Here is a 27488-nt window from a genome sequence, read left to right as displayed (position 1 = left end):
ATTCCTCAGATTTTACAATACTTAACTGAGATGCTGGACAGAGGCCTATCCTTCTCATCAATTAAGATCCACACCTCAGCCATTTCAGTACATTACAACACGGATCCTCCTTTATTCTCTCATCCCTTGCTAAAGCAGTACCTCAGAGGGGCTAAAAACATAAGACCACCCCGGAGAGCACCAACACCAACTTGGGACCTCAATTTCATTTTGGAAAAATTGACCCTACCACCTTTTGAGCCAGCCAATACAGCCGATCTAAAATTTTTATCATGGAAAACAGCTCTGCTCCTGGTAGTAACTTCAGCACGAAGAGTCTCAGAGCTACAGGCATTAATGGCAGTGGAACCTTTTATAATTTTTCGTCAGGACAGGGTATCTTTAAGGACAAACCCTACCTTTATGCCAAAGGTGGTATCCAGTGTGGCTGTTAACCAAACCATCCATTTGCCAACTTTTTATCCAAACCCCCAGAATAAAGGGGAGAAACTTCTGCATTCTTTGGACATACACAGGCAGCTACACTTCTACTTGGACAAAACAAAAGCTTTCAGGAAAACTGAACAACTGTTTGTAGCATATGCTGCAGGATCACAGGGCAAGGCCATCTCAAAGCAGACTATATCCAAATGGATAGGACACTATTCGGCACTGCTACACACAGCATGGAAAATCAGTCCCAGATAACATTAGGCCACATTCCAACAGGGCAACAGCCACTTCAACAGTCTTCTCAGAGGAGTACCTACCAAGGAAATTTTGGAGGCTGCAACTTGGAGTTCAGTGCACACCTTTACCAAGAATTACCACCTGCCTCTTTACTCTAAATCCAGAGCAGGATTTGCCACTGCAGTTCTGCAGGGCCTCATAGCTAATCCTAACTCTTTATAGACCAGCCACCCAACCTCAGCTTTGGGATTCTACCCAAGTGTAATGACTGCAGCAGTGTAACACGATGAACATAGTACAGTTTTGTACCTACCATAAATGTAGATGTTCAAGTGTTCACACTGCTGCAGTCCAGGTTACCCTCCCTCCCTCCATCCCCTCTGAATTAGCTGGACTTATCTATACCTTTCTATCCTATACAACCTTTGGGGTGTATTTGCTGCTAACTGAAGGTATTGTTTTTATTCTATATTTTTGATTAGCAATATGTATTGCCTACCTACTTTGGGGCACCTGACATCTGGGACAAGAAAAACTGAAGAAAATGGCATCGGATGCATCTTGTATACCCCTGGTGCACTGACGTCAGGGAAGAAGCGACAGCAACCGACGCCAGACCAAGACTTTGGAACTCAGGCCGACTGCGGGACCGCCTTGACGGCAGGATAATCCAAGTGTAATGACTGCAGCAGTGTGAACACTCGAACATCTACATTTATGGTAGGTACAAAACTGTACTTTTCCTTTGAATCTGCAGACCTGTGGGAACTTCTGTTCTACCACATTGGTCTTGGGTGTCTAATTCAGCTTCTCCCATTTTTGAGCCCAAGCAGCAGTCCATTTTCTAGTTTTGTGGTTAAGTATGATGCCCCATGCCCCTAACAAGGATGCCACTGTGGAAGTTGCAGAATTTGGTGGGTGGAATTCCAATAGTTAAGACTACAGTGAAATGATTTCCTTTATTGTGATGTGCTGTATCCCTCTGGTGTTCTTATGAGAGGAGCGAGGTCACTGTTGGGCTGGACTAGTAATGGTCTTCTGGAGATTAGGCTTTCTTTTGAAGTTCTGTGCTTGTCTGAAGGATCATAACCCTTCCACCATCCTGCTAGAGTAATAGGTTAAAGATGTAGGATGATGTCCTTTTTTAGGGATTCCTGGTCTTACTGTGGTCAATTGTGCTGGTTTTTGTTCTGTATTATTGTGTTTTAACTCCTTTGTGGGTTGACAGATTTAGAATGTTTGCCTTTGTGTGGCGTTCAACCCTTTCCTTGAGTTGGATACGGTTGTGGATCCGTGGGGCAGTTTTTTTGTTTCCTTTGGGTACCTGAGCCAAGCCTACTTTCTACCAGTACCTTTTGATTGTTAGTTGGATTCTGTAGGAAGACTTGGAGGGGGTTACTCTGGTGCCTTCTGCTTACAGCAGTTCTACATGTGGATGAAGCGACAGTTTTTTTTTACTGTCAGTTTCTTTAGGTATCTGAGAAATTTGAGACTTTATTCCATTTATATGGTTAGCATGAAGTCAAAGCATACATCTCTCCCATCTGCTTTTGTGCCATCATTGGTGCCAAAAAAAATCCACTGTCTTGGACTTGATGGCTGTCTCTTCCCAACTGGACATGCTTGCCTTTCAGAGTGGCGTTGAACTTGTGTGATAAGGTTGCATGTCTACCATTGAGCACTTGTCCAGTGATGTAGGAGTTTATCCATAGGTGGTTCCTTCCCTGATTTCTCTGCTGCCACTATGTCCCATTCTCAGGTTTTGAAGGACTTTGTCGTCGTTTCCCCATTAGGAGCAACCTATTCTCTTGTGGTGATCTACAACCCAGCATTATTCTTATTCATTAGACTGAGTGGGAGCTGGGAGAAGTGATGGACCTTCTACTTCCATAAGTGTGATGTTCTGGTAGGCTTCATCAGAAGAGTCGGTCTGCGCTGGTCAAACTGATGGTCTTCCAGTGGTCTTGAAGTAGAGGAGCCTACCTTTACCTCCACCATTTGCCGAGAACTTTTAGAAATTCTGTCACTACTTTTTTTGTCCTGTAGTCCTGGTTAACATATAGTCCATCCCTGTTTGAGTAGCTACTTCCAAGTGTATTTCTTTTCCATTCTTAGCAGCCTTTATCACTGTGGCTGTTTGGATGATGCTTCCTAGGCAACCATTCCATGTACCACCGATTAGGTGTTTTAAAAGTACTCCATCTTCTGGTTCTATATCTAGTCCTGTTTCACTGGCTACTGCTTCTGCAGTACTTTTCCTGCTTGAGATTCAGCCCATCAGCAGGACCCATGAAGGAACTGGCCTCCTATTTAACATGTGCATCAGCTTATCTGCAGAGATGGACCTCTGTGGTGGATTGAGAAAGGCCTTCTTTTTGCCCCCCTGGTGAAGGGTGGTTTTTGCAACTGGGTTTTGCTATTGAATTTACTTGTATCTTGAGGAAGTATGCACTTGGCATCCTCATTGCTAAGTGATAAACATGTCTTCATTGTTTTTGGTTTGCATATTTATAATCATTAGTGGTAAGTGACAAACTGAAAGGCACAAAGGGATGATCTCACTTGTGTGGCTTGCATGGAGTCAAAACATACATCTGTCCCCAAAGGTAGAAATTTCTGGAGAAAAATTCAGAATACTGATTAGTGAAAAGGATGATGGAGGGGCCCTCTTCACAAATCATTCATATGGTTAGAATATGTGTTGCTTATGGCTACCCCATTTGTATTTGTTTTACAACCTGGATTCTAGTAATAGATTACAATCGTGGTGACATCAATGCTTTTATCACAGTAGTAATACTGTAAGTTTTACATTTCCTAACTTTAAAGACTTTTGGTAATGCTGCTTTTATGTAAGCCATGTGACGCTCTATACCAGAGGAGCAACATTTTGACACTGATATTGCCTTTGTAGGGAAGCTGTAATCCATCTACTTTACTGTTTGGTCAGGTGATGAGCATCATTGAGTAGAAACCTGTTTGTTGCTTTCTTCCTTCAAGACTTTACTTTTATTATGAATCTCGCATAACTGTAGTAGAGTGTTAATATTATAAATAGCATCATCCCTAAATGTTCTCATCTTATAGAGAAAGACTAGAATAGCCTTGACAGAAAAGTGGAAAAATTAAATTGGGTAAAAAAAAATAATTGGTAATATGGATGAGGGCATAGTGTGTAGATACCTTTACTGCTAAGAATGTAACCAAATGTAAATATAGCAATTGTTTTGAGACTGCTCAGAACTACTTCATCATCCCCATTTTCTGACAAATGTTGACCACTTTTTTCCTGCCTGGCAGCTTTGTTGTAGTATTTTTCATCCCACAATAATTATTTGCCAGTAGCTTCAGTTCAGATTTTTAAATCTGTGGGTCTACAAAATGCAAATATTGTATCATGTTTGTTTATGTTTATACTTTTTAAGGTGGATTACATACAGACCATTTGTTATTAAAGTGCACAAAAAAATATTGGATGCCTTCCCTTCTTGATAAAGACCAATGTTCTCTATAAATTTGTGTCCTGCTTTTAAGCATTAAATGTCATTTTCACATTCACACATGTAGTGTATACTAGCAGATGCTTGTGCATATGGAGTCCAAGAAATTAGATCATTTGTATGTATGATTGAAAATCTATGTATTGTGAATACTTTTAGAACTTAAGATGTTGAAGCTTCTGTTTTAAAATCTTGTGAATTTCTAATAGATGTGGAATTTTCTGAGACGAATGCACTGACATTTGGCTTGACTGTTGTATAGTAAGTGCTTTCTTTGTCTTGGTACCTTTACACAAATTGTTTAAATTCATTTGACAACAGTGAATACACACATTTTCTGATGTTCTTCATCTCACATTGCTGCAGTCCTTACACTTGGGTAGTCCGCTGTCCTCGGTCGGCCCGAATATCAAAGTATAAGGCTGATGTCGGTCAAGGCGCATTTGACTGACATCAGGACGTCAGGGTACAAATGCGCATGACCGACGTCATATCCTCAGTCTTTTTTGCCGCATGGTCCGATGCAGAAGCAGCATTGCAAGTGCCAGTTGGCGTTCTGAGATTTTTCGTTTTCGTAGTTTCAGACCGAGTCAAAGTTGGCTAAGTACCCCGTTGGGGAATATTTTAGTTTTTTCTTGCCTCAGTGGTTTACCGGATGTCAGAAAAAGTGAATAATTGCATTTCTTGTGGGAAACAGATACCGCATAGAGATTATCATACCTTGTGTATTCCTTGTTTAGGGCCTGAGCACGACGTTGTTGGCTGTCGCTCTTGTGCTAGATTTAATAAACGCACTATAAAGAGAAGGTTGGATTGTGCCAGGTTAGTCTTTGGGAAGCGGTGCAATTATAAAATGCCGTCGGATGCTCCGGCCGCTTCAAGAAACGCAAGGACAAAGCAGTTAAGCCTAGGCTGGAAGAACCGTCTGTACCGGACGCCGGTTCTTTAGAGGTGTCGGTGGAGCTGGTGGTTCCACCGAGATTTCTTTGGGTTCTCAGGAGAGACTTTTTATTGCAGGATGTGGCCTCTCAGGAGGCAGGTCAGGCTGAAGGGGCTTCTCAGGTTACTTTACTCCCTCCCTTCCTAAGGTGGTTAGGCCCTCTCCTTCTGTTGCCAAGGCTTCTCCCAGGGCAGGCCAGGTTTAGCTTCAGTTGGTGTCACCCCTAGTTCTTCAGGAACTGTGCCCAAGAAGCATATGCTTAAAATGGCAGAAGATTTGATTACTTTGATTAGGGTTCTTTGCCCCTCCTGATAAGAGACCTAGGGTGGAGCCTGAGCCAGGAGTTTTGAGCAGGCTTCGGATGTTTGAGTCTTGCTGAAGACTTGCAGGAGTATTCTCCTTATTCTGACTGATGTGGATGATTCTACTCCTTCTGCTTCTCCTCCTGAGGATTTTTCTTTTTCAGAAACTCTTCATTCTATGAGGGAGCATTTTAAGTGGGAAGGCCAGGACTTCTCTGATTCCAGGAAAAGGCTTACCGAATTTTTGTTTTACCCCAGCATAGGCCTTTGGCTATACCTCCTGTTTTAGATGTGGTGGAAGATGTTTTTGCAGAGGCTTCACTTAATCCTGATTCTTTGCCTCCTGCTCCTGTTAAACCTGATAGATATTACAGGGTGCCTGAAGCTCATAAGTATCTTTTTAAGAGTCCTAGGGCAGACCCAGAAACTGTTAGTCAGGGCCCTAAAGGTGTTAAGGCTTCTGTTGTCAAGAATCCGGTTCCTTCAGACAGAGGCCAAAGCTTTGGATAGATGGGGAAAGAAAGTTTATACTTCTTCCACTCTAGCTATGAGGGCTTTGAATTGCCAGTTTCACATGTTAAAATACCAAAACTATCTCCTTTCACAATTGAAGTCTAAGGTTGATGCTCTGGCGGAAGGTATTGATTGTAAAGAGTTGCAAGATTTAGTACATGTTTCTGAACAGGTGGGTAAGCATTCTTTGCAATGTGGTTTTGATGCTGTACAGGCCTCGTCTAGGGTGGCTGCCACTGGGTCAGTTCTTCGCAGGCACGCCTGGCTGAGGGATCAGAATTTATCTGACCATGTTAAAACAAGGATTTTAGATGCTCCTTTACAATCTGATGTGTTGTTTGGTTCTCCTGTTGAGACAGTTTTAAAGAAAATGGAAGACAAGGCTAAGTCTATGCAGACTGTTAAAGATTTTTTGCAGGTTCAGCCTCCAAAGTTTAGTAGAAATTGGCCTCCTAAGGGGTGGATGTATCCTTCTTATGATTCCCAGTCTAGGGGAAGATCTAGACGTGGTAGGGGCAGAGCTCAGGGTTCTTTCAGGCCTCGAACAGGGAGTTCTCCTGCACAGTCTTCAGGTGAGGGCAGGGGTCAGTCCTTTCGTAAACAGACCCAATGACCTACCTTTTCAGCTGCCAGAGCCTTCTCGTCTGGCAGCACCTTTGGGAGGAAGGTTGGCACTTTTCAAAGAAAATTGGAGTTTAATTACCCAAGACAGATGGGTATTGGATATCATACACCATGGTTACAGGTTTTATTTCCATACCTTGCCTCCTTTCAAAGGCATGCCAGATGTTCCTCCTCCACAAAGAATAGAGGCTCACAAGCAAATTTCTCTGTTACTCCAACTAGGGGCCATTCAACCGGTTCCTATGCCAGAAGTGGGCCTAGGATTTTATTCTCGCCTGTTCCTAGTACCAAAGAAAGGGAACACGTGGAGACCAATTATCTGGACATTCCCAAGTTCAAAATGTTGACGCTACAGCAGCTTTTACCTCTGCTGGGCAAAGATCATTGGATGGTAACTTTAGATCTCAAGGAGGCTTATCTTCATGTTCCTATCAGACTGAGTTGCAGGAAGTATCTGCGTTTTCGAGCTGGGACTTCTCATTATCAGTTCTCTGCATTGCCCTTTGGCTTATCTACTGCGCCCAGAGTGTTCACGAAGGTTCTGGCTCCAGTGATAGCTTTCCTCAGGTTAAAAGGAATACAGATTTATCCCTATTTGGACGATTGCCTAATTCTGGCTCAAGGAAGGGACGAGCTTCTTCATCATTTGGATTATGTGATAGCAGTGCTAAGATGCCTGGGGTATTCTGTGAACGAAATAAAGTCCAGTCTAGTACCCTCTCAAGACATGTGCTTTCTGGGTGTGAGACTGAATACAGCATCCCAGATGGCCTTTTTGACCCCGGACAAACAAAAGAATCTTTCCCTTTACTTTCATCAGTTGTTTCATCAGTCCGGGCTGACTGCAAGGACAGTCCTTCAAGCCTTAGGGTTCATGGCATCTTGTATTCTGGTGCTTCCCAATGCCAAACTGCATATGAGGAAGCTACAATGGTATCTCAAAAATATATGGACACAGCACTGCCAGGATTTGGACACTGTCATTCCAATAATACCTTGCATTCAAAAGGAATTTTTGTGGTGGGCTCAGGAATGTCACCTAAACAAGGGACTCTCTGTGACCCGGCCAGAGGCGAGTCAGATTCTAACGACAGATGCCTCAGACAAAGCTTGGGGAGCTCATCTGAATGGAAAGTGGATACAAGACAAGTGGCCTGCCAGACTAAAACATCTACATATCAACTTGAAAGAGATGTTAGCAGTCCAGTTTGCGTTAATAGCTTTCAAGGATTTACTTCTTCCAGGGCAGGTGTTGATTCTAACAGACAACACAACTGTCATGTGGTACATCAACAAGCAAGGCGGAACACATTCTTATCCTCTATGCAGGCAAGCGATGATTTTGTGGGAGACTGCTCTCAGTTTACAGCTAAATCTTCAGGCGAGGTTTCTGCCGGGAGCACAGAACTCCTTAGCAGATGTGTTGAGCAGACAAATTATGGATCCCCACGAGTGGAAATTGGATCCTCATGTATTTCAGAAATTGACAGTGTCATGGGGAACTCCAGACATAGATCTGTTCACTTCCCCACTAAACCACCAGCTGCCAAAGTTTTGCACAAAAAGGTTTCATCCCACAGCTTGGAGAGTGGATGCTCTTTCTTTCAATTGGAGCAATCTTCATGTGTATGCCTTTCCGCCTCTGCCTCTCCTCCCAAAGGTATTACTAAAGGCCAGACAAGACAAGCCAAGGATGATTTTAATAGCTCCAGATTGGCCTCGACAGCATTGGTACCCATTACTGAGGAGCCTGGTACGGAAGCCTCCATGGCCTTTGCCTACGATTCCACACCTGTTGTCTCAGGAGGACAGTCATTTGCTCAATGTCAAGCTTCACTCTCTGCACCTAACAGCCTGGCATATTCTGTTTTGAACCATAGTGGGCCTCCAATTCCACAACAAGTTTTGAATGTTATTTTGGAAGCTAGAAGGCCTAGTACAAGGAAAGTGTATGCAGACAAATGGAAGAGATTTTTATTTTGGAGTGCAGCAAAGGATTTTGATGTTTCTGAGCCTAATTTAAGTGTGGCTCTTCAATATCTTACTGAGTTACTGGACAAAGGTTTGTCCTTCTCTTCTATTAAGGTTCATGCTGCAGCAATTTCGGCTCACTATGATTGTGACCCACCATTGTTTTCTCATCCTTTGTTCAAGCAATTTCTTAGAGGGGCAAAGAATATAAGACCCCCACGAAGAGCTCCTACTCCTGCTTGGGATCTCAATTTTGTGTTGGAGAAACTCACTCTACAACCTTTTGAGCCTGCAGCTACTGCTGAATTGAAGTTTTTATCATGGAAGACTGCTTTTTTGTTGGCTATTACCTCTGCAAGAAGGGTTTCTGAGTTGCAGGCCCTTATGGCAGTTGAGCCTTTCTTGATTTTCCATAAGGATAGGGTATCTTTACGTACTAATCCTTCCTTTATGCCTAAGGTGGTTTCTAGTGTGGCTTTAAACCAAACTATTCATTTGCCTACCTTTTATGCAAATCCCCAAAATAAAGGGGAAGAGATTTTGCACACTTTAGATGTACATAGGCAGTTGCGTTATTATTTGGACAGAACTAAAGGGTTCAGGCAGTCTCAGCAGTTATTTGTTTCTTTTGCTTTGAGTTCTCAGGGCAAGCCTGTGTCAAAACAAACTATTTCTAAGTGGATTGGGTTTTGCATTGCTTTCTGTTATTCCCATCATGGCAAGGAAGTTCCAGCTGGGATTAGGCCTCATTCCACTAGGGCTACTGCCACTTCAACAGCTTGAGAGGGGTGGCAACTAAGGATATTTTGGAGGCAGCTACTTGGAGTTCAGTGCATACTTTTTCCAGGCATTATCACCTACCACTTTACTCTAAATCCAGGGCTGGTTTTGCCACTGCTGTTTTGCAGGGCATTTTGGCAGCTCCTGCTTCCTTATAATTTGGCCATCCTCCCTTTCCTCTGCTTTGGGATTCTACCCAAGTGTAAGGACTGCAGCAATGTGAGATGAAGAACATAGTACAGTTTTGTACCTACCATAAATGTAGATGTTCGAAGATCCACATTGCTGCAGTCCAATTTACCCTCCCTCCTTCCACTCTGTAGTTAGAGGCGGTTGTGTGGGCTGGGTGGTCAATTGGGTGTATATTGTCTATTGTATATATTGTACATATTTTTAGTGCTAGGATGGTTGGTTTGCTGTTTTTTGGTTTTTGACCTTTATTTTTAGGGTCTTCTGACATCTGGGGCAAGAAAAGACTGAGGATATGACGTCGGTCATGCGCATTTGTACCCTGACGTCCTGATGTCAGTCAAATGCGCCTTGACCGACGTCAGCCTTATACTTTGATATTCGGGCCGACCGAGGACAGCGGACTACCCAAGTGTAAGGACTGCAGCAATGTGGATCTTCGAACATCTACATTTATGGTAGGTACAAAACTGTACTTTTTCTTTAAATATTACTAGTACCTTAACTTCTGTTTAATGTAAAAAAAATTCAGATGCCCAAAGCTTAAGTAAAACAATTAACTAGTTCAAATAAATAGGGTAATAAATCGTCACAAATGTTTCTTTTGTGTGGATATTTGCAGGAGAAACAAGCTGATGCAATAAGATAACTAGATGTAATGTGATCCTATCTCGCCTACATTCTCTACAGATGGGTTCGGCGCCGATCCTCGGCTCCGACTCGGCCGCTATACAATAGAACGCAGTCTCTTATTGGCTGAGTTACCTCATATCCCAGGATGCACCACTACTGCTTCCCCAGATCTCGTTTGCCGCTTCTGAAAGCATAGACGTGGTCTCAGACTTGGCTGAGCTAAGTACCTCTTAGTCAGATTTTTTCTGTCTAGTTTTTCCTAAAACTTACCCAAAAGCTGTTTTAACAGCTACTTATTGTTGTGTGACTGTGTACTTGATTTTTTTTTGTGGTAAATTGTGTTTTTTTTGTGGTACTTAAACGGTCCCGTTTAAGTTAGAGGGGCCTTGCCCTATCCTAGGCGTTTTAGTTAGAGTCTAGGCTGTCTTGTGTAGTTTTTTTGTATTTAGTGTGTTTGTAGTTTAGATATAGCCATGTCAAAGGAACATAGACCATCAGGGTTTAAAAAATGTTCGAAATGTAGTTCTAAAATGTCCATTACAGACTACCATTCTTTGTGTCTACTGTTTGGGCCCAAAGCACCTCCAAGAATCCTGTAGCGTTTGCCACGCTTTTTCCTCTCGCGTCCTCCAAGAGAGGAAAAATAAGTTAATTTTGAAAGGGCTTATTACCCCTTCCTTTGAGGAAGCCCTATCTTCTTCTTCACCTTTGAGGAAGAAAAAGTCTTCGGCTCTGACCAACCCATCGGATCCGGCAGCCAAAAAGTCGCGGCAGGCTTCTCCGTCGGCTCCACGGACTTCGGAGCCGAGGGCGGAACGGTCTGCCTCTGTCTCCAGCCTCGACTCCCCTGGCTTCGGAGTCGAGAGCTCGGGCGTCGAGAGGCGAGTCATCTCCAACGGCTCCACTGCCTTCGGAGCCGATGGGGGTTGCCCGCTCAGACTCTTCCCCTTCGGTGCCGAAGTCCACATCGGCTCCGAGGGAAATTGCAGTGGTAGTGGAATCTCCCTCAGCGCCTATACTTCTCGAACCCATACGGAGCCGGTCCCCCAGTCTTTCGGAGCCGGTGGAGAAGTCGACTCTGACCCGGTCAGTCTCTTCTCGGTCGTCGAGGATGTCCGATTCGGATTTAGACAGGGTGCTTCAAAGGCTTTTTCAGTCTCCGGTCTTTGCAAAGTTGGTCTCGGCTCCAGCCCAGTCGGCTCCGGAGCCGATTTCCCATCCTGTTATCTCGATTCCTCCTCCAACAGCTTTGGCGCCGTTGGAGTCTGTGTTGGTGGAGCCGGTGGAGGTTGTCAGGTCGGTTCCGACCCTAACTCCAACCCCGTCCTTTAGGTCGGTGTTCGGTACGCGGACCTCCTCTGTCGGCCCCGGGGGGGACGCTTCGTGACCGATCCTTTCGGTTCCGAGCCTCCCTCTCGGTGCGTCGGCTGCGGGGGTTCCGACTGCTGTTGTGGCCTCGGGGGTTGAACCATCCCAGGACTCTGGGGGTCCCGCCTTCGAGGCCATGAGGAGTGCCTTGGCCAAATCCTCTGTGGCCACTTCTACCATCTCACCACCACCTTCCCTTGGCATGGAGACTGGCGCCTTTGCAATCCCCCTGTCTCACGACAGCAGAGCCCCTGGGCCTGAGGTTACCCCCATTGGGGGTTCCCTTCTTCCTGGAGGTCCCTCCGAAACGCTTTCGGAGGAACCTCCGAGGAAGAAACAGTGTAAGAGGAAGCACATAGACTCCCCTGATGAGTCTCTCACCTCTGATACCGACCTCGATGATGCGGAAGGGTCCCCCAAGTCGTCCTCGGATGATGTGTCCTTTACGGACATCTTGGAGATCCTTAAGCAACGAGGCGACTGGCAGTCCAAACCCCCTTCTGCTGAGGAGTCGGTTTTCCTCAAGGCCTTCGGGGCTCAGCCCTCCGCCTCCTGGGTGTCTCCGCCCTTCGATGAGCTTCTGGATTTGATCTCTCGAAGGGCGTGGGAACACCTGGATTCTGTTGAACCGGTGCCAGCTCGCCCCAATAAATTCCTTTCAGCTCCCCCGGATAAGGACTTTCGAAAGGCGTGGCTGTAGATGCCATGGTGGTGGCATCTGCCACCCAGCAAGATGTGGCAGAGGCTTCAACGTCCGTCCATCCTCCTAATAAGGAGTCTAGGAGCATGGATCGGTACGGCAAGCATACCCTTTCTTCAGTGGCCTTTACATTAAGGTCTCTGAACTACTTGACGCATTTCACGAGACTGCAGAGGGATCTGGTCAAGGAACTTTCAGATACCCTCTCTGGTAACTTACCTGAGCAGTTGGCCCAGACGGTTAACTCCCAGTTGGCTACCCTGTCCTCATTATCCAACTCGTCCATGAGGCTCATTTCTTATGCAGCCGAGGGAATGAGCAGAGCGGCTGGAACAGGTGTTGCTCTACAGAGACAAGCCTGGCTATGCCTGTGTCACTTTGCGGAGGCCTTTAAGTCCTCCTTTGCCGACGCCCCCTTTGATGGGTCCTCACTGTTTGGACCCAAGGTAAAGGACACATTGACTCGCTGCGAACAGGAGGGTAAGACTTTAACTGCCGTAGGGGCCCGGTTTTCCACTCCCTTCAGACCTTGTCCCAAGGCTCGAAGAGGAGGGAAAATGTGGTTCCGTAAGTCTCAAAAGCCTTACTCGTCACAGCAGAGTGATTCCCCTTCTAGAGGCAGAGGAGGGGGAAATTTTTCAGGGAGACGCCGTCCCAGAGGCGGCGGAGGTCCCCGCAACACTGGAGACCGCGAGTCCTTTCATGGCTCCTCTTCCTTCCAGCATCCCTGAAGGAGTACCCGACTGTGCAGCTCCGGAGCCAGTCGGGGGTTGTTTTTCGAGACACCTAAAGGCCTGGGAAAATATCACTCAGGACCAATGGGTGCTTCGAATCATTGCCAGAGGTTACACCAGTCCCTTTTCTCAACCCCCCCCCCCACCAGTCCAAAGAATCCCGGACCCGCCACCCAGTCAACAGGATTATGCAGCCAGCGAAATATCGAAGCTGCTTCAAAAAGGAGTCATCCAACCTGTCCCCGCAGACCAGGCCGGATCAGGGACTTACTCAAGATTCTTTTTGGTACCAAAAAAGACTGGGGACTTGAGGCCCATTTTGGATCTCAGCAAGTTAAACCGATTTGTGAAAGTCCAAATTCCGGATGGTCACTTTGCAATCCATTCTCCCGCTTTTGGAGAAAGGTGTTTGGATGTGCTCCATAGATCTCAAAGACGCCTACTATCACATTCTGATAGATCAGGCGTCGAGGAGAAACTTACGCTTCAGCCTAGGAGACAGTCATTTCCAGTTCCGAGCACTGCCCTTTGGTCTCACCACAGCCCCCAGGGTGTTCACCAAATGTTTGGCGGTGGTGACTGCTCACCTGAGAAGTCTAGGATTCCAGGTGTTTCCATACCTAGACGACTGGCTCCTAACTGCCACCTCCAGGCATCTACTCTTGGAAACTCTAGCAGCCACTATCACTCTAGGCAACTCCTTAGGAATCACCTTCAATTGGTCAAAATCTGTATTGCTGCCATCTCAGCGTATTCTGTTTATTGGTGCAGAAATAGACTCAAGGCAGATGCGAGTCTATCTTCCTGCGGAAAGGATAGCAACGCTCCAGTTTCAGGTTCAGGCATTACTCCTCAGACGTCGTGCTCCAGCGAGAATGGTCCTGCAGCTGTTGGGTTCCATGGCAGCCACCATTCTTCTGGTCCCCTTGGCAAGGTTGCATATGAGGATACTCCAGTGGCTCCTATCAGTCCAGTGGTCTTATCAAGACCTTCCCCTCAGTCACCACATATTGATCACAGAGACGTGCAAACAGGATCTTCGTTGTTGGCTTCTTTCCTCCAACTTGAATCTAGGGCGACCCTTCATTCCCCCACTCCCCTCTGCCACGTTGACTATGGACGCCTCCCAGACAGGGTGGGGGGGACATTATCTGGACAGGTCGGTCCAAGGCACGTGGCACACCGACGAGAGTCTTCTCCACATCAATATCCTGGAAATGAGGACGGTGCTTTTAGCGTTGCAAGCACTGCACGATCACCTCCCCCAGGGTACGATTGCCATTAAGTCCGACAACATGTCGGTAGTCTGGTACTTAAACAAGCAAGGAGGGACCAGGTCTTACCCCCTTTGCAGAGAGGCCATGAAGGTATGGGATTGGGCGATTGCTACCAAGCGTTTCCTAGTGGCAATGCACATTCCGGGGAAATCCAACGTGATAGCCGACGGACTGAGCAGAACTATTCTCTCCCCTCACGAGTGGTCCTTGAACGACAGAGTGGTAGCGCAGATTTTCACGAGATGGGGAGTTCCTTGTTGCGATCTCTTCGTAAGTCCCCTCAACGCGAAATGCCAGCACTTCTTCACTCTCACCCCAGTTCCGGGGGAGATCCCCAAGGATGCTCTAGTCCACGTTTGGCCCCCCGGTCTGCTATACGCCTTTCCACTGGTTCCCCTTCTCCCCAAGGTGATTCAGAAGGCGATTCGCTTGGGAAGCAAAATGATACTAATCGCCCCATACTGGCCTCGTCAAGTCTGGTTCCCCTTTCTTCACAAATATGCATTGGAGGGTCCCTGGTTCCTGGACCAAGTTCCAGACCTTTTGACGCATCAGTCAGGACAGCTCCATCAGTCCCTCCATTCATTGAAGTTAGCAACTTGGCTACTCCTCTTCCAACCATAGTTAGGAGCCATTCTTAAGCCCCTGAAGTCATGATATTTTGTCTTTGGCCCACAAGAATTCTACTAAAAAGATGTATAGCAATAAATGGAAGAGGTTTGAGAATTCTACTAAAAAGATGTATAGCAATAAATGGAAGAGGTTTGCTATTTGGGCCCAACTCCGAGGATTAGACCCCATGACAGCCTCGGTGTCAGAGGTACCGAAGTTTTCAGCTTCCCTGTTCAACCAAGGTTGCTCGGTGTCTACCATCAAAGTGCAATTGGCTGCTATTTCCAATTTTCATGAGAGCATAGAACCACCTTTAATGAGCAACAAGTTGTGCAAAGCTTTTATTAAAGGAGCTTGGCTTCTACGACCCCCTATATCTCAACCTGCACCACCGTGGGACCTTAACTTGGTGTTAGGTGCATTAACCTCATCTCCCTTTGAGCCGGCAGCAACCTGTGATTTAAAATTTCTTTCTTGGAAGACTGCCCTTCTAGTTGCTATTACATCAGCCATGCGAGTTTCAGAACTTCAAGCCCTATGTGTCAAACCACCATACCTGGTATTTCACAAGGATAGAGTATCTCTTGGACCAAACCCATCCTTTATACCAAAGGTTTGTTCTAACTTTTGTTTACAACAATCACTGGAACTACCGGTCTTTTTCCCTAAGTATTCGAACAGAGCTGAATATACTTTTCACAGCTTGGACGTACACAGACAATTACGTTTCGATTTGGATAGGACACACCAAGCACGAAAATCAGATCAACTGTTTGTGTCCTTTTCGGATAGTAAATTAGGCAAAGCCATCACAAAAGTCACTATTGCCAAGTGGATCAGAGACTGTATCAGTCATATTTATCTCATTTCAAATAAGGAGCTTATAGTTCCAGTGAAAGCTCATTCTACTAGGGCTATGGCCACTTCGGCAGCCTTTCATTCCAAGCTCTCTATTAGTGACATTTGTGCGGCTGTTACGTGGTCTTCTTCACACACCTTTATTTCCCACTACAAATTGGATGTGGCATCTAGGGGTCGAGCTTCCTTCGGTTCCACTGTTCTCAGGAGTGTTTTCCAGTGAGCCAGCCAGGAATTAGGTGCTAGGGACGCTGTCCCATCTGTAGAGAATGTAGGTGAGATAGGATCACATTACATCTTTTAGTTATGTACTTACCATAACTTTAGATGTATGGGATCCATCTCGCCTACATTCCTAATAACCCACCCTCCTTCCCCCTGCCTCGTAGACCAGGAGAGACCGGACGATCCGAAATTGAACTTCTTTCCTCTCTTGAAAGACCTGGGAATGTTATATCAATAGTCTATTTCTGTGTGCATGTGTGCGGACAAACAAGATCTGGGGAAGCGGTAGTGGTGCATCCTGGGATACGAGGTAACTCAGCCAATAAGAGACTGCGTTCTATTGTATAGCGGCCGAGTCGGAGCCGAGGATCAGCTCCGAACCCATCTGTAGAGAATGTAGGCGAGATGGATCCCATACATCTAAAGTTATGGTAAGTACATAACTAAAAGTTTTTTCTCCAGCATTACTCCGGTATCCCTCACTGTCATGTTAAAGGCCTTATCCACTTATTGTAGGATGAGATTTAACAAATTTATAAACTGTAATGGAGTTCTTTCTGTTTTGATATTATTACAAGTACCCTTTCTGATTGGTGTTGTGATTTAATTAATCCTGTCTTCTGATCATAATTTGGTATTTTTCTCAGATGTTGAAGCAGTGCATGCTTGCTGTGCAGTGACACATGCCATTACTCCATGCTTTAAGCATATCAGACCCCTCAGCTCACCAATTCTTTTCTTGCTGCCAGTTGCAAGCTCAGTTATGCATGTTAATGAAAAGTTTCCATAGTAATTGCCTAGATGCAAATCTACACTTCCAGAAATTGCCAAACATTTGGTGTGGATTCAAACAGTCATTGCTTTACATTGAGGAGGAGGAGGATCGAAAGAGCTACCAGTGCCAGCAGTTCATTACTGGAACCAGCACATGTTGAGAGACTGTTGACCTACATCACTGCCAAGGGGATTGTGGTGGTTGAAAGCTCTTCTCAGGGGGGGGGGTCTGTTGCACTCATTCCCAGGTCGCAGCCCCTTAGTATTGATAGGACAAAAGACAAGAACATATACTGGAGCAAAGCCCTGCATTGAGGTAAGTTCATTATAAAAATGGTCTTCCCTGTCCTTGAAGATCCTGAGCTCATCCTTGTATTGCAAGGAATACACTCACATCAGACCTTCATACTGATCAATAAGGAGCTTTGATAAGCATCCCTATTTTCTTTCCTGTTGTAGTCGCCTAACATGATGCTATAGGGCACTTTTTAAGCTTTCCAGATATGTTTCAGGAGTACATGAGGCTGATTATCTAGTAGTCGTTCAAGAATACTTGAAGCTGAGGTCTTTCCATGCCAGAGTTTGCAACTCTTGGCCTTAGACATCCAGCAGATTTGGTTGATGGAAGCTTGTTGCAGGTGCTGAATTGCACATTTAAATGCTGTCTGATTCCTGCACTTTGCCTTGCCTAGGCTTCTTTTATCTGTACTTTCCTTTTGTAGGTGTGTTCCTAAATGATTTACTTCTTGGTAACCATGGGGTATTTCAGCCTCCTCTTTACCCTTGTGAAAGATCATGTGGAGGACCTCTTGTGGACTTAGTGGGGATGTAAGCAACTTCTTCCAAATCTGGCTCATTCGAAGTGTCTGCTGACCCAGAATCCATTATGTGAGACACTGCTTAAGACAGTCTTCCATATTCTGTAACTCCCTCATTTATGGCCCTTCTTTTGGAAAAAAAAAAGTTAAGTTGGTTATGGTACCATTTGTTGAGTTCCTGCTCAACAACCATTTCCACAAAAGGCAAGGCGAAGAATGCATATTACTGGCTTTGGCAAAGTTGGGGGGTAAGCCCCCAATGTAGAGGAGACTTTGCCTTCCTTTTTAACATAACATGGGATGTCCTTCTGTTCTGTTGTAGTATTCCTGACTTAAGGGAGTTGCCTGTCAAGGAGGTGACCCAGTGTCGGCCAGTATACTAAAGTCTTTTGCTACCTAAGGTGCATGGTATGTCTGATGTTAGCTGTCAGCAGATGTTGGCCATAAGAGATTTACGCATGCACCACCCTCAGAACTACTTTGCTGCCAGACAGATCGCCAGCCCTGGACATTGTTCTGCTGTCAGAATCGCTATTCTTTGGTTAAGTGCCCCATTGGGGAAACCTTTGTTTTTTTGCTACCTTTGTTTATCTCTGAGGTTCATGTCTCCCAGAAAAGGGAAGTGTGACTGTGGATGACAGATTCCACATAGACAGTCATACTCAGTGTCTTTTTTGCTTAGACCCTCAGCACAATCACAAGTCCTGTACTATTTGCCAGTCTTTTATGCCGAAAACTCTCAGGAGTCTCTTGTTCTCCTTTGTGATATACCTTGAAAACCAACATATCAAGCTTCTTTAAAAAAAGCGCAATGGATGCCCCTGCGGACCCGACTAAGCCTATAAAATAGAAAGCCAAAGAACAGGCCCGAATCTGAAGTTGCGCCTCTCAAGTCGGACGTCTCTCCCGAAGAGCATGAGAGCTCAGAGACGCATTCCAGCCGAGAATTGGGTCCACAGATTGAGCCTGCTTCACAAGCCATCTTGCCTCCGGACATTTGCATGTCCAAAGAGGCTTCTCAGATATCTGCCACCGATGTCCAGGGGGAGCTGAGGCTTATAGTGTTGGAGGGCCCTAGGGGGATGTCAGATCTGATATTATAGAGTGCATGCCTACATCTGGCCCCCCTCCTTTGTACCACATAGATATGCCTACAAAGAAACAACAAAAAAAAACATATCTGTCCTTCCCCTGATCCACAGAAGGAATGGTTGAATGGTTGAATTTTTCTCAAGGCCTTTATGACCCTTAGATCTCCGTCAGGCTGCACTACTTCCCCTCCACCCAAGCCTTCTTCCCCTAGGAAGAGACCTAGGCCCCATCTTACCTCTGATGAAGACTCCTCTTCTCAGGAGGAGGAATTGGATTATTCCTCCCAAATTCCCTCCCCTTTGGATTATGCCTCCCCTGAAGAGGACTCCAGTAGGACAGATTCCCACATGGATGAGATTTCTTTCAGGGAAACTCTCCAAAATGCAGGACCACCTAAAGTGGGACACCACAGAGATGTCAGCAGTCCAGAATTGCTATTATGACTTCCTCCAGGTTCAGACCCCAGTCCTTCAGCCATCCCTCCTGTAATCCCTGCATTTCTGGAAGCCTTTGCATCCACTTCCACCCACCCAGACTCTCAGCCCCCAGTGCCAATTCCTTTTAAGGCACCTGCTGCAGATCCTTCAGTTACTTCTGTTGCCTCTGATAAGGCCTCCAGGTCCATTCCTTCCTCTCCCCTGCTGCCCTCGGATAAAGATAGCAGACAGTTGGAGGTTGGGAAAGAAAATCTGTACCTCTGCTACCCTGGCTTTTGGAGCTTTAAATTATCAGAGACACGTGACCAAGTACAACTTGGAACTCCTTTCCCAGGTCTCAAAACTGGTATCAGATATGCCTGACTCTGCAAGTAAGGTCCTGGCATCCTCTCTCCTTGCCACCTCCTCTCAGGAAACCAGACATTCTATCAAGTGCACCTATGATGCAGTAGAAGCTTCCTCTAGGGCTGCCACTTCCTCTTCTGCTCTTTGAAGATTTGCGTGGCTAAGGCTTCAGCCTCTACCTGAGGAAATAAAGGCAAAACCGATGGATGTTCCCTTGAATTATACTGCTCTGTTTGGGAAACCTTCTGCAGAGCTCTTCAAATCACTGCATGAAAAAAGCAAAGAGCGTAAGGATCGCAAGCACATTTTAGTATCTCCTGTGCCTAAATTACACAGGAATTATCCTACAAAACAAACTTTCATATGCAGGTAATTCGGAGCACTTCAATTTAGACCCCAAAAAAGGGCAAAGACCCAACAGTTTCCCTCTTCTGTTTCTGTCCCTCATATAACCAGGCAGCCCCTCCCTGATTGAACAGGCTCATCTTTGTGACTTTTGCAACAACCTAATTCCCCTGACCTATCGCCTTTCTCTCTCTCTCTCGCTTCCTTCCTGGGAACTCCTCACTCAGGACTCTTGGGTTTTGTCACTCTCATCTCTTAACACACATAAGAAGGCTGGGGTTTTTGTTTAGATGCTTTAATACATAGAAACACATCAGGATGCAGATAGCAGCATCACAAAATATGAAAAAACTAGTTAACAGACCTTACATACATGCATGTTTACATCTCAACTGCTGACTACAAAATGCCAGTCAGGCTCACACATGCTCAGTTATTTATACACTTGTGCAATCCTTTAGATAGCTTCTTAAAGGTGTATACACGCACATTGATCTACATCCTCCCTCTTAAAAAGATTGCCCTTTATACAAAACAGTATCAGAGATGGACATGTATTAGTATATACATTGGAAACTAAACAGTGTTCATGTCCAAGTTGCTTCGTATCTGCTACAGGGTTTAAAGATTCCTCCATATCGTGTAACATAACAATCTGGACCAAGCTTAGCAACAGGGACAATCTGCGGTGCCCAACTTGTATCAAGAACTTTTGGATTCATTTTAAGAATGGGAATGTCCTCTGGAATTGGAACACTGGACAACTCACTCTGAGATGGTCTTTCTTTCTCACAGGCTATGTGCTGTAGTATAGACTCTGACACTGGTCTCCAGTGCTTCAGATTCCACCTAAAAATTGCTCCTCCTGATTCCACAATGTATGATTTCTGCTCTGGACCAATATTCTTCACAACACCAATCCAATCATAACCTTTGGACCCTTGCATCCTTACCACTTCTCCCTCTTGTAATGGATTGAGCAGTTTGCTGGTTTTTATTGTAATATGACTTCTGGGTTAAGCTCTTCAACAGATTGGCTTTCACTGTTGTGTTGTTCTTGACACATGGAACTAACTATTGACTACTGATTTGGTAATGTGGTACTGGTTTGTCTCGACAGAAGTCCCTGAGCAGGTGAACCAAGATGTTTATCACGAGGAATATTTCTGAGATTCAAGAGATTCAGGAAACATCACTGTTCTCATTTTGACAGCTCTAGTAATTGCTTTGCATTTTGAATTGTGTGTTCTGCCAAACCATTTGATTGCAGGTACTCTGGACTACTTGTGACATGAGTAAAGTCCCATTCTTCAGCAAATCAACTGTTTGCTTGTAAACTGTGTGGAGTACCATGGACTTCAAAATAACATTTCATCTTACTACTGGATGCTACGTAGGGAAGTAGGTCAATCTTGAACCAATTGGAGTAAGTCTAACACCAAATGTTGACCATTCCACTCTAAAATGTCTGTAGCTACTGTCGACCAAGGTATTTCTGGAATTTGATTAAGCTGAAGTGGTTCCTTCAGTTGATGTGGCTTTGTACTATTACACACTGAACAAGATAAGTGCTCTCTCAATGTCTTGTGACATAGAAGGCCAAAATACTAGGTCTCTTGCCCTTCATTTGGTAGAGTCAAATCCTGGGTGACCATGATGCAAAATAGTAATGTACTCTGGTTGCAAGGACTTTAGAACAATCACTTTCGGACTTTCATAATAGCTTCGTCTTTCATCTCTGTATGGAAAATAAGGTTGCACCTCTTGAGGTAAACTGGATTGCTTTGATGGCCATCCATGATTGCTAAAGTGGTTTGTAAAACTGGATCTGTGGCTATGTGTTTTCTCAGCTCAAGACATGTGGAAGAAAAATTTCTCACTTCCATGACTTCAAAATGAAGGTTCTCATTCTCATGCTCTTCTGTGGTATTTCTGAGTGATCTGGATAATGTATCAACAAGGTAAAGAAGTTTGCTTTTCTTGTGTACAAGATTGAAATTGTACTTTTGTAATCTCAGCATCATATGTTGCAGTCTGGCTGGAGCTGACTGCATAGGCTTTCTCAAGATAGTGACTAAAGGTTGGTGGCCTGTTTCAATCTGGATAGGTCTACCATAAACAGTCATGGAACTTTGAACATGCAAACACAATTGCCAAAAGGTCTTTCTTGATCTGGGCATACTGCATCTCAGTTTGGTTAAGAGTTCTTGATGCATAAGCAACAGGTTGATCCTCTTGTAGAGTGACATTACCTAAACCAAATTCTGAAGCATCACAGGGAAGTGTTACTGGCTTATGAGCATCATAGTATCTGAGTGTCCATGCACTAGCAGTTAACTGTTTCAGGACTTCAAGTGCTCTTTGGTGTTGCTCTAACCAAGACCAGGATGCATCTTTATATGTCAGCTCTGTGAGTGGTGCTGGTAGTTGGCTCAAGCCTGGAATGAGCTTGCCTGAGCAGTTGACCATGCCAAGAAAAAATTGCAGGGCTTGAACTTTGTCTGGTGCTGGCATCTCAAAATGTCTGTTTTGTTTTGAAGGGTGTGGTCATAGGCCTGAACTCTTAAATAAACGAACAACATAAGTAAATTCTTGTACCTTGAACTTGCATTTCTGTGCATTGAGCAAATTAACTTGATGTGCCCTTTCTGGAACTTCTTTGAGGATTCTATCATGTTCGGCTTCATCACGACGACCTACCAGTATGTCTACTATAATAACACAGGATACCCAGAAAAAATTTTGCTCCATTGCACGTTGAAAGACTTCACCTGCAGAATTTATCCCAAATGCCATTCTTAAAAATCTGTACCTGCCAAATAGAGTACTGAATGTAGTGAGTAATGATTTTTTTGTCAAGCTGAATTTGCCAAAATGAACTCTCTGCATCTAAGATAGAAAAAATAGTGGCATTTGGCATTAAGGCTGCAACTTCCTAGACTGTGTGTATTGGATTATGAAATATTTTTAGTGCTTTGTTCAAATCTCATGTATCAATACATATTCTGATGTCTGAGCTTTTCTTTTGAGCTACCACCATGGAAGATACACACTCAGATGGAGTTTCAACTGGACACCCTGTCGCACCATTTTATCTAACTCTGCCTTAACTCTGTCCTGCCCCGGCTATTGGAACTTTATGTGCTGGCCTGATAATTGGACTGACCTCTTGATCTAACGTCATGGAGTGCACAGCTGGAAGTTTGCTAGTTTGTCTTTGAAAAGATCTGCATAGGTAGAAAAAATGTACTGGGTAAAATTAGAGTAGTGGTCTTAGCACTGAGCCTTCAGTTTGAATTTCTTCACCTCCATAAGCAACGAGCTTTGCACACCTTGCCAAGTTAAGCCTTTCACCTTTACATACTCTGGCAAATGTTTCTGCCGACATAAAATTGCACTTGGAACCTGTATCAGCTGAGTTCTATGGGTTTGCCATTTATCTGAACAGTAAAAAAATACTTCATTCTTTGCCCTTAAATCTACTGCACTGACCATTTCATAAAGTACTGGCACACCAACATATAGAGTAGGCTTTCCACTGTTTAACTGATCAACTCGTTTCTCAAAATGTTCCCTTTTACTAAAAAAAAGTGGGCCTTTTGATTTACAAATCTTTTGAAATTATTCTGTTGCATTTGTGGCATTATTGACCAAAAGCTAAAAATGTTTCTCTTTTAGATTCATGATTACCTCTGCAATTTTGACAGTTGTCAATGAAACTAGGTTTGGGCCCATGCTTTGTTTGCTGACTCACGTTTGCTTCATTGAGACTGTGTGACTTTTGAATTTGCTGGAAAGTTTTGGGGTTTACCAGTGAGTGCTGTAGGGGTTACAGCTGCCATGTGCTTGGGCACATTTCTTTTAATAATGTGCTGCATACTATCAATATGAGCTTCATCACGTGCTGCTCTCGTTTGTAAGCATGTTTGTGTGCTTTTCTGTGAGCTCATATATGTGACGAGTCTTAATGGCCTTATTCAAAGTTTAAATCACTGTCGTAAAACAAAATCTTTCTCACATCTTTTATACCACACACAAGTTTGTTCTTTATCAAGTCATCCCTTAAATCACCAGATCTGCACATTTTAGCTTTATTTCTCAGGTCAGTTAAATATGTTGCAAAAGTTTCACCAAGTTTTTGATCCCTTGTATAAATTAAGTGCCTTTTCATTGTAACATTTATGTGGAGGTTGCAAATTTCTCTAAATTTCTGTGTTAAACACACTGGATCCTCCCTTGACTCAGCCTGTATAACAATATGACTGTTTCTTCTTCTCTAGTATAGATAGCAGGTGCATACACAAATGAGTATTCCCTTTCTATGGCTTCTGACCTAGCTAAATTAAGCAGAATAAATGCCTTTGTACGGTCATCTGTATCAGAACCTGTATGAAAATGTACTCTTGCTCAAACATCTGCAGTTATCAGCAATATTAGTTTCAAACACAATTGCACTAGGTTTTTGAAATACATTTGCCATGCCCACGAAGTATACAGAACAGTGAAAATATGTCCCTTGTAATTATGTATGAACAGTCTTGTGAGCTTGTAGCAACATTTAGATGCACGATAAACTCTTCAAAGTACTGTGCTTGGTGAAATATGCTCTGTAATGGCTGTACTTTGTGAAATATGCCCTGCAATGGCTGTGCTTTGCGAAATATGCCTTGTAATGGTCGTACTTCATGAAATAGCTTTACTGTAACTGCACAAACATGCAAACACTTTATACACTTCTGATAACTTTGCTTAATATGAAATATATATGCTTTGCGAAAATGCAGTTTCCCATTTTATTCGTTTGATGCAATTCCGACTTTATTTCAAACATTTTCTGTAGTAACTTGAATAATTTCTATCAATATACATATCTGCTTATGGAAAAATCATTTTGAGCATTCTCTATGCCTCGTTTCATATATGAAAATAAGTAGTGCTGAGCAAGTTTTAATACCCGAAATTTGTTTCTGACCTGTTTTGTGAAGTTTTGCACATTTTGGAATGATCCATTCTTCCTCCAGCTCTTAACAAGTACCTAAAGTCATTTTTACCCAAGCTGCCTTTGACTTCATGCCCCTTGGATATGACGGTTCTGAGTCTTTGTCCTTTAGACTTGCCATTTTATACCATGTCCTTTTAGATATACCTGCTCTGACACCATGTCACTAGTGTGTCCTCTAATACATAGAACAAGAAGGCTGGAGTTTTCATTTAGATGTTTTAATACATAGAAATTCATCGAGATGGATAGCAGCATCATAAGTACAAATGAACTAGTTAACACAGACCTTACATACATATATGCTTACATCTGAACTGCTTACTACAAAATGGCAGTCAGGCTCACGTGTGCAAGCCCTTGGATAACTTCTTAAAGGTGTATATACCCACATTGATCTACAGTTAAGTATTATAAAAAGGGGGTACTTCATGGTTTGGCATAAAGTGCCTGCCTCCAGGGAAATTCTCCTACCACCAAAAGATTAGCTCCCCCTTTTCCTGCCAGTTCTACTAGAGCTTCTACGGCAGGGCACCAAAGAACCTGTTCCCCCTGGGGAAGAGGGAAGGGGCTTTTACTCCCATCTTTTCCTAGTTCCCAGGAAGGAAGGACCTTTGTGACCAATCCTAGATCTCTCCTACCTCAACAATTTCCTCAATGTTCTCCTCCTTCAATATTTTAATCCTACGAACACCGTTTCCTCTTGTCCTTCCTCAGGCATTTCTAGCTTCAATAGATATCAAGGATGCCTACCTCCATCCCAGTTCACCACATACAGGAGATTCCTACGATTTTCTGTGGGATCCTCGCATTATCGGTTCACAGCTTTGTCTTTTGCAGAGACTACAGCTCTGAGACTCTCACAAAATGTCTAGCCCCAGTAGTAGCAGTTTGCAGCCCGAGATCTCATATTTCTGAGCTGTAGATTCCAAACCCTGAGTATGACAGTGTCTCTCACACCTTCCAAGGCTCAGGAGATCTCACTAATCTTTGAAGAGACAATCCACCTAAGTAAGATTTCTGCCAGACATTTCCTCAGGATCTTGGGCCTAATGGCTTCCACCATCTCAGTGCTTCCTCTGGCAATGCTTCACATGAGGAAACTTCAATGGTTCCTCAAATCAGTATGGTCTTAGCATACTCACCATCTAGAACACCTAATTCCACTCCTCCCATGTCTTAAGCAAGAGCTCCAGTTGTGGAGATCTCAACTCTCTCCAAACCCAGGTCTTCCCATTCACTCTTTACCACCTACTCAGACCTCATTTACAGATGCTTTGGATATGGGCTGGGGGGTGATCTTAGACCTCCACATGGCCCAAGGGCAGTGGTCTCCCTCCCAAATGAAGGAACATACAAATGTGAGAGAAATGAAGACACTAATTTTAGCCTTCCAAACCTTCAAATCACTGATCAGACCAGGGAGGTTACGTGTGCACACCAACAATATGACAGTCTTGTGGTATGTAAACAAGCATGGAGGTAGAAGATTCCATCTCCTGTGTAGACTAGCCATGCAGGTATGCGATCTAGCTTATCTAGATATGTTTCTCCAAGCAATGTCCCTCTCCTCCATCCAGAATGCAGTGGCGGAAACACTAAGCAGTTCCAGGACATGAGCCCATGAATGGATGCTTCACAGGGATGTGGTGTTAGACATTGTCTACCAGTGGAGTATTCCAGAGAGAGAGATTTGTTTGCCTCCGCCATGAACAAGCTTCCTCAGTTTTGTGCCAGAAAGTACCATCTTCAGGCATGGAGAGTAGACGTACTTTCAATACCATGGAGGGAGATAATTCCTATATGCATTCCCTCTGCTTACACTTATCCCAAAGTCCTGTTGAAAGTCCAACAGAAAAGTTCATCTTGCTGGTGACTCCCTATTGGCCAAGACAGTATTGGATGTTCTTCGTGTTTCACTGTTGCAGTCATTACATTTGGGTTATCTGCTTGCAGGTAGCCCTCAGTCGGCCTGATTAGCAAAGTCTTGGGTCCTGTGCCTGTTGCTAACCCTTCTTCCATGACGTCAGGTCGTCAGGGGTATAAAACATGCAGCCGATACCATTACATTAGTCTTTCTTGCCATCTGGTGCCTGAAACAGAAGCAGTTTGTAAGTGCCGGTCTGCTGACTCCTGAAATTTTCGTTTTCAAGTTTCAGAACCGAAGTCTTCAACTAATTGGCGAAACTTTTTCTTGCTCCTTACCAATGTCAGTAAAAGTTAATAATTGCTTTACTTGTGGAAAGCAAATACCTCATAAAGATTTTCATTTGTACTGTATTCCTTGCCTAGGCCATGACCACGACGTACCTTGCTGTCGGTTTTGTGCTTTATTTAATCAGCGCACTATCCATAGTCTGTATACTTTCGCTTCTAAATATTTCGGTTCTCTGTTTAATTATCCAGAAATGTCATCAGTTAGCCATCCGACTACAGGGATTCCGAAAAAAATGCAAAGATAAAGACAGACACAGGCTGCTGAGGTCCAAAACTGCCGACAATGCTTCTAAGCCAGATGCCAGTTCGCCAGTACTCAGCGAGGTGCTTTCGCAGCCCCTGATACCCGCTACTTCTGATTCATAGGCCTTTACTGAGACGCATTCGGAGTCCGGTATGCTGTGAAATCTTTAACTATGGAACCCGTGGATGTTTCTACCTTGGATGGGTCCGGAGCTGCTGTGCAGGCACCGGCATCTGAGGGTGTGTTCAGGCCTACAGACTTGCATGTTAAACCGACGCCTACTTCTTTACTTGGGCCTAAATCTCGATCCATGTCTAAGAAA

This window comes from Protopterus annectens, chromosome 5.part0 (genome assembly GCF_019279795.1).
Source record: "Protopterus annectens isolate FY-2018-M chromosome 5.part0, PAN1.0, whole genome shotgun sequence".
In the NCBI taxonomy this organism is placed as follows: Eukaryota; Metazoa; Chordata; order Ceratodontiformes; family Protopteridae; genus Protopterus; species Protopterus annectens.
This window is presented reverse-complemented; position numbering follows the sequence as displayed.